A 7,972-nucleotide genomic window follows, 5' to 3' on the forward strand; every position below is an offset into this window, starting at 1 on the left:
GTTTAGTATTTAGAGCTTATTATCATTGGCAGATTTGTTTATTGATTTGGTTGCTCTCTTCCTTTATATATATATATGTGTGTATATATATATATATATACATATATATACACACACACATATATATATATACATATATATACACATATTTTTCCTTTTCTCTTTTTTTTTCTAGAAGAGAAGATTTAATAATTGATAAAAATGTACAAAAATATTCAAATCAGAAATGCTTTATAATGTGTACCACGAAATCAGTACTTCTCAGTGAGGAGGGAAGGTAAAAGACTTCCTCAATGAAAAAATCCAAGAGAAAGGTCGGATTAAAAAAAAAAAAGAAAAAGACAACTGTTAAAGAAATCGTTTAAGTCAACATTGATTTGTTTTAGACATGGATATTGCAACCATTACTTAAAGTTTGGTGGCACGTTCTTTAGTAGGTCCTTAAGGCAATATATTTAAGCTAATTTACAATTTGATTTGATGTTAACTTTTTAAACATCACTTCAAAATAATGTCCCCACAATAGCCTTTTTAAAATGTATTTAGATGTTTCATAAAAAATAATGGTGGCTTTATTATAGTAGTGCTCAATAGCACCACTATAGTTAAGGGTCTACCAGGTTTCCATTAAGAACACCTATGTCTGAGTTCACCTTAAAAGATCATATCAGCTTCAATCAGTTGGATAGTGCACAAAAAAGCAGTTTTATCAGTTGCTGGTGCTTTTTTTGTACTACTAGATATCAAAAAATTTTCAATATATCTTCAAAATCCAACTTCTATAAAGTAAATCAAATCAATCACCTCGTGACTTAGACTTTAGAACAAAGTAGAGACACCTGCAGTTATCAGTAAATTGCCACCTTTAATCCATTCTGCAGTGCCCTATGAAAGGGTCACAGAAAGACAGTTATGACTGTATGAAAATATGATTCTTGATACAGAATCAAAAGTTATTTTCAATTTCCTTTGCTTTTTATAAAGTCCACAATAACAATACTTAAATGCACTTTTTTTCCTGTGATATAATTAAAACCCAGTGTTATTTCAATTGAACTTAAAATAGAATCCCTGGTCTGAATTAGACTTTAAATCATACTGTAAGCATATTTGGTATAATTTATTGATCATCATCCAGTTGCTCCAAAAGGGTCCTTCTACGCTTTTCCAATTCCCCTTCACTCAGTTCACTGCCAGAAGTATCCCAATTACCAGAATCCTTTCCAGTCTTTTTCTTAGGTGATTTGTGTTTTGACTCTGATCTTTGTCTAGTTCTGTCTTTTTCGCTTTCCTGGTCTTTTTCTTTTTTATCCTTCTCCCGTTCAGCGTCTGACTCTGGAGAGTCAGATTTATGCCTTCTCTTCTTGCTTTTCTTCTTATGTTTTTTTGATTTCTTATAACTTCTCTCAGATTCAGCACTATAAGAATGTTCTGAAGCAGAACGAGACTCTGATGGCTGTCTTTTTTTCTTTGAATGGCTGTCATCATCATCTGAATCTGACCCTGATCGAGAGCGGGAGCATTTCCTGTGATGTTTTTTAGATTTCTTAGAGTGTTTCTTATTCTTTGAATAATGATGTTGACATTCATGCTCAAGCACATGCATAAAATCTTTAAATATTCGTTTTCCTTCAGACTCTAGAGTTATATCCTCAAATGCTGGCTCTTTTACAAATCTCTCCCAGATATCTTCCCAGACAGCATCCAATTCTACTGGAGGAGTAGCTTGTTTCAACATACTCTTAAATGCAGATTCTTTTCATTTCATCTTCTGAGCCTCCTCTTTTTCTCTTTCACGTTCACGGGCTTCTGCCTTTTCTAGTAAACTATTGAAAGCCAACTTAATATTTCCTGCATCTAATGTGGTTGATCTTTTAGTCAAACTGATTATTGCCACAAAGTCTTCAAAAGTAGTATTTACTTCAACTACAAATCCTTTATCCTTTAGAATGTCTTTTATTATCTTCTTCTCATCATGATAACGTGCTTTAAGATCCTCAACATAAAACTTGAAAAGGTCAAGTGCAGTTGATGCCGGCTGACCAAGCATATTAGTGAATCTAATGTCGGAACTAATTGTTGGATACAATTCCATCCAAGATGACATAGAATGCAGTTGTCCATGTTCATGCAGTTCATCTAAAAATATCTGAAAATGTTCTCTGTTTTTACGCTGTTGTCTCCTTTCCCGAAGCAAACTCTTCTGTTTTTCTTCTTCTTCTTCCTTTTCTAAAGCCCGAATGTGTTCTTCAAAGCAAATTAATGCATCTTCTTTATCCATGTTCTGTAATTCTTCATCTTCTGCAAAAGTTGGATTATCCATCAGATACTGCTGGGCTTCAGACCAAGTAGTAGAGTATGTCACATTAGCCATGTTGTCAAGTATGTTTTTTAAGGCTTCCCAATTTCTCTTTCACAACAGCTTTGCTTGCTCCTTTTCTTTTTTTGAAAGAAAGAATAAAACATCTTCATAGATTTCAAGACGATCACGTTCTGATATTGCATTCCAGACTTCCATCTCTCCAAACATTTGCTCTGCTTTTTTGTATCTAGTTGTGGAAGTCATTTTTTCATGATTTTCAAGAAAATGCTGAAAGGATTCCTTAGCCTCTTTGTATTTGAATCTTGCTTCTTCTTTTTCTTCTTTCTCTGTCTGGACTTTATAAGCATTAAAGGCCTGCTTTTTTTCACTCAACTTTGCTAAAGCACTGTATCGTGGATCATTAATGATCATTTTCATAGCTTGCTCCCATGAAGCATTAGATGGTACCCGCTTTTCCTTCAATAATTCTTTAAATGCTTGCTTTGTTTCCTCCTTTGTATTCCAAGTATATGTTTTTTTTTGCTGGTTGGCTTTCTTCCTCCTCCTTTTTGGGAGTAAAATCAGCTACAGTTTCCTGCTTAGATGTTTCTTCTCCGGTATTACTAGACACTTCAACACTTTGATCCTGAACAGCAGGGGTACTAGTAAGTTGTGCTTGTTCTTCAGTCGAAATTGTTACTGTATTTTCATTATCTACAACAGTAGCAACAATCGAAGTAACCTCAGGCTCAGGAACAACTGGAACAGTTCCACCAACAGTACTAGAAGGAGAGGTGGAAGCACTTGCATTGGCTGCAGCAGCTGCTGCTGCTGCTGCAGCTGCTGCTGCAACAACAGCAGCTGCTGCTTCTGCAGCAGCCATGGTGCTCATTGTGGTTGGAATTTCTGTTGTAGGAACTGGGGCTGTTGATGTGGTGCACTCTTCTTGTTTACTGCTTTCTTCAGCTTTGATCATTGCATGCAGGTTTGATTTTGTAATAAGACTTCCAGCAACAATGGTATTCTGGTATCCTTCAAGATCTTCAAGTTCTTTAGGTTTCGCCCAGCGGGATTCTTTTGTTTGAGAATTGTAATAGTAAGGCTTTCCAGAGTCAGACTTGTACTCCTTCCAAGGGCATTTAGATAAAAGTTGCTCAGCAGGAGTTTTAAGATCATCTGGTTTCTCCCAAGTAGACTGTTTTGTTTCAGTATTATAGTAGTAGGTCCTTCCATCAGGTGATTTATGTTCAGTCCACATTGATTTTGCACCAGATGTTGTACCTGCTGCTACATCCATATTATTTACTCCTGGTGGTAAGGCAGGCTGCATGAAAGCCTGAGACATATGAGACATCATCATTCCAGGCATTACTGAAGACATCATTCCAGGCATTTGCCCCATTGGTGGTCCTCCCATTGGGGGCATCATTTGCGGCATGATTCCATGAGGTACAGGAGGCATATTCGCTCTCTGACCCATAGGATGCATTCCCATTGGGACATAATGCATGCCAGGGTGCCCCATCATGAGGCCTCCATGCTCGGCTCCCATCCCCAGCCTCATCGTTGGACTCAGACTGCTCCACTGGCAGCCACTGCCACTACATATACCAACAAGAAATGATCTGAGTGGCTGGCGCCCACTGGGGCTAAAGGTTAAAGGCTGCCCTGCACTACGGGGCAGGATCAGCAGGGCCAATAAGCTGACAGACTTCCCCGCTGTCCAATCAGACTGCACTGCCGACACACAGCTCTTCGGCGATTCGCCCCCAGTCTCAGCCTCACTCGGCGTCGCCTGAGGCCACCAAGGGTTGGGTAGGGTGGGATAGGGGTGGAGTAAGCAGCTTCTAGTGTTAGCGGTGGCCGGGGCTGGATGCGCGCACGCTGGGCTCGAGGTGGAGGGAGGGGGCGGGGAAGGCAAGAGGAGGGGTTGTGAGGAGCGTGTTCGAGCTCAGTACGCACCAGCTGGCGAGCGCGTGCCAGGGTGGGGGTAGGAGGCGTGCCGAGCGGCGTGGAGGGAAGTTGTGGTAGGGGCAGGGAGAACAATGCGACAAGGAAGGAGGAAAGGGCAGTTAAGGGAGGCGAGGGCGTGGGGAGCTGAGCTGCCGTTAATGAGGGAAGCCGGGGCGAGTGCAGGCGTAGAGGGGAAGAAGGGAGAAAGCAAATAGGTTCGGGAATGTGTATTAGAGGGGCATGGGTGGGCGCTAGGACCGAGCATTGGGGAGGTGCGGCTTTGGGGCTGCCGGGGCACGAGCTTGCATTTCCTTTCCTCTTTTTGTGAGTGTGTATGTGTATGCTTCTCTGAGAGACTTTGTCTGTATAGCTTTGCTTTTACCATTTCTCCTAGGGTTCTGTCTGTCCGGTTTTTCTTTTTTTTTTAAGTACAGATTTTAGCACTTGTTATAATTGGTGTATGTGTTTTTTTGGTTTGGCTACTCTCTTTTTTCTTTCTTTCTTTTTTTTATTACTTTCTAATTTTTAAATTTTTAATAATTTTTTATTTTAATAACTTTATTTTATTTATATATTTCTTTTTTCTTTCTTTTATTTTCCCTCTCTTTTCTTATGAGCCGTGTGGCTGACAGGGTCTTGGTGCTCCAGCCAGGTGTCAGGCCTGAGCCTGATAGGTGGAAGAGCCGACTTCAGGACATTGGTCCACCACAGACCTCCCGGCCCCCCATAATATCAAATGGCAAAAGCTCTCCCAGAAATCTCCATCTCAACACTAAGACCCAGCTCCACTCAACGACCAGCAAGCTACAGTGCTGGACACCCCATGCCAAACAACTAGCAACACAGGCACACAACAGCACCCATTAGCAGAGACGCTGCCTAAAATCATAATAAGTTCACAGACACCTCAAAACAGACCACCAGATGTGGTCCTGCCCACCAGAAGGAAAAGATACACCCTCATCCACCAGAAGACAGGCACCAGTCCCCTCCACCAGGAAGCCTACACAACCCACTGAACCAGTTTTACTCACTGAGGGCAGACACCAAAAACAATGGGAACTACGAACCTGCAGCCTGCAAAAAGGAGACCCCAAATGCAGTAAGTTAAAAAAAATGAGAAGACAGAAATACACAGCAGATGAAGGAGCAAAGTATAAACCCATCAGACCAAACAAATGAGGAGGAAATAGGCAGTCTACCTGAAAAAGAATTCAGAGTAATGATAGTAAAGATGATCCAAAATATTGGATATAGAATGCAGAAAATACAAGAAATGTTTAACAAGGACCTAGAAGAACTAAAGAGCAAACAAACAGTGATGAACAACAGAATAAATGAATTTTAAAATTCTCTAGAGGAATCAATAGCAGAATACCTGATGCAGAAGAATGGATAAGTGACCTGGAAGATACAATAGTGGAAATAAGTACCACAGAGCAGCAGAAGAAAAAAGAATGAAAAGAATTGAGGACAGTCTCAGAGACCTCTGGGACAACATTAAATGCACCAACATTCGAATTATAGAGGTGTCAGAGATGAAGAGAAAAAGAAAGGGACTGAGAAAATATTTGAAGAGATTGTAGTTGAAAACTTCCCTAATATGGGAAAGGAAATAGTCAATCAAGTCCAGGAAGTGCAGAGAGTCCCATACAGGATAAATCCAAGGAGAAACATGCCAAGACACATATTAATCAAACTATCAAAAATCAAATACAAAGAAAAAAAATTAAAAGCAGCAAGGGAAAAGCAATAAATAACATATGAGGGAATCCCCATAAGGTTAACAGCTGATCTTTCAGCAGAAACTCTGCAAGCCAGAAGTGAGTGGAAGGACATATTTAAAGTGATGAAAGGGAAGAACCTACAACCAAGATTACTCTACCAGGCAAGGATCTCATTCAGATTCGATGGAGAAATTAAAACCTTTAAATACAAGCAAAAGGTAAGAGGATTCAGCACCACCAAACCAGCTTTACTACAAATCCTAAAGGAACTTCTCTAGGCAGGAAAAAACAAGAGAAGGAAAAGACCTACAATAACAAACCCAAAACAATTAAGAAAATGGTAATAGGAACATGCATATCAATAATTACCTTAAATGAAATGGATTAAATGCTCCAAACAAAAGAAATAGACTGGCTGAATGGATACAAAAAGGAGACCCAAGAAACCCACTTCAGACCTAGGGACACATACAGACTGAAAGTGAGGGGATCAAAAAACATACTCCATGCAAATAGAAATCGAAAGAAAGATGGAGTAGCAGTTCTCATATCAGACAAAATAGACTTTAAAATAAAGACTATTACAAGAGACAAAGAAGGACACTAAAGAATGATCAAGGCATTAATCCACGAAGAAGATTTAACAATTGTAAATATTTATGAACCCAACATAAGAGCACCTCAATACAAAGGCAAATGCTAATAGCCATAAAAGGGGAAGCCGACAGTAACAAAATAATAGTAGGGGACCTTAACACCCCACTTTCACCAAATGGACAGATCATGCAAAATGAAAATAAAGAAGGAAACACAAGCTTTAAATGGTACATTAAACAAGATGGACTTAATTGATATTCATAGGACATTCCATCCAAAAAGAACAGAATATACTTTCTTCTCAAGTGCTCATGGAACATTCTCCAGGATAGATGATATCTTGGGTCACAAATCAAGCCTGGATAAATATAAGAAAATTGAAATTGCATCAAGTATCTTTTCCAACCGCAGTGCTATGAGACTAGATATCAACAGCAGGAAAAAATCTGTAAAAAATACAAACATATGGAGGCTAAACAATACACTACTAAATAACCAAGAAATCACTGAAGAAATCAAAGAGGAAATTAAAAAATACCTAGAAACAAATGTCAATGAAAACATGATGACCTAAAACCTATGGGATGCAGCAAAAGCAGTTCTAAGAGGGAAGTTTATAGCAATACAATCCTACCTCAAGAAACAAGAAACATCTCAAATAAACAACCTAACCTTACACCTAAAGAAATTAGAGAAAGAAGAACAAAAATACTGCAAAGTTAGCAGAAGGAAAGAAATCATAAAGATCAGGTCAGAAATAAATGAAAAGGAAATGAAGGAAATGATAGCAAAGATCAATAAAACTAAAAACGGTACTTTGAGAAGATAAACAAAATTGATAAACCATTAGCCAGACTCATCAAGAGTCCATATATATGGAATCTAAAAAAAAAAAAAAAGGCCCTGAAGAACCTAGGGGCAGGACAGGAATAAAGACTCAGCCATAGAGAATGGACTTGAGGACACATGGAGGGGGAAGGCTAAGCTGGGACGAAGTGAGAGAGTGGCATGGACTTATATACACTACCAAATGTAAAATAGATAGCTAGTGGGAAGCAGCCGCATAGCACTGGGAGATCAGTTTGGTGCTTTGTGTCCACCTAGAGGGGTGGCATAGGGAGGTGGGAGGGAGTCGAAAGAGGGAGGAGATATGGGGATATATGTATATGTATAGCTGATTCATTTTGTTATACAGCAGAAACTAACACACCATTGTAAAGCAATTATACTCCAATAAAGATGTTAAAAAAATTAAAAAAATATAAAATATAACGACTATGATCTTATGCCATGGGTTCTAATGGAAAAAGTAGACTGCATGAGAGAACAGATGGGCAATGTAAGTAGAGATATAGAAATTCTATGAATCAAAAAGTATGCTAGAGATTAAAAT

General features: G+C 39.0%; 1 pseudogene; it reads right to left on the reverse strand.

Annotated features, from left to right (window-relative positions):
• Positions 1-1,107: 1,107 nt before the first annotated feature.
• On the reverse strand, positions 1,108-3,881 carry LOC137770511 (pre-mRNA-processing factor 40 homolog A pseudogene; annotated as a pseudogene).
• Between the last annotated feature and the right edge of the window lie 4,091 nt (positions 3,882-7,972).

The sequence above is a fragment of the Eschrichtius robustus genome, chromosome 10, assembly GCF_028021215.1.
Source record: "Eschrichtius robustus isolate mEscRob2 chromosome 10, mEscRob2.pri, whole genome shotgun sequence".
Taxonomy (NCBI): Eukaryota; Metazoa; Chordata; class Mammalia; order Artiodactyla; family Eschrichtiidae; genus Eschrichtius; species Eschrichtius robustus.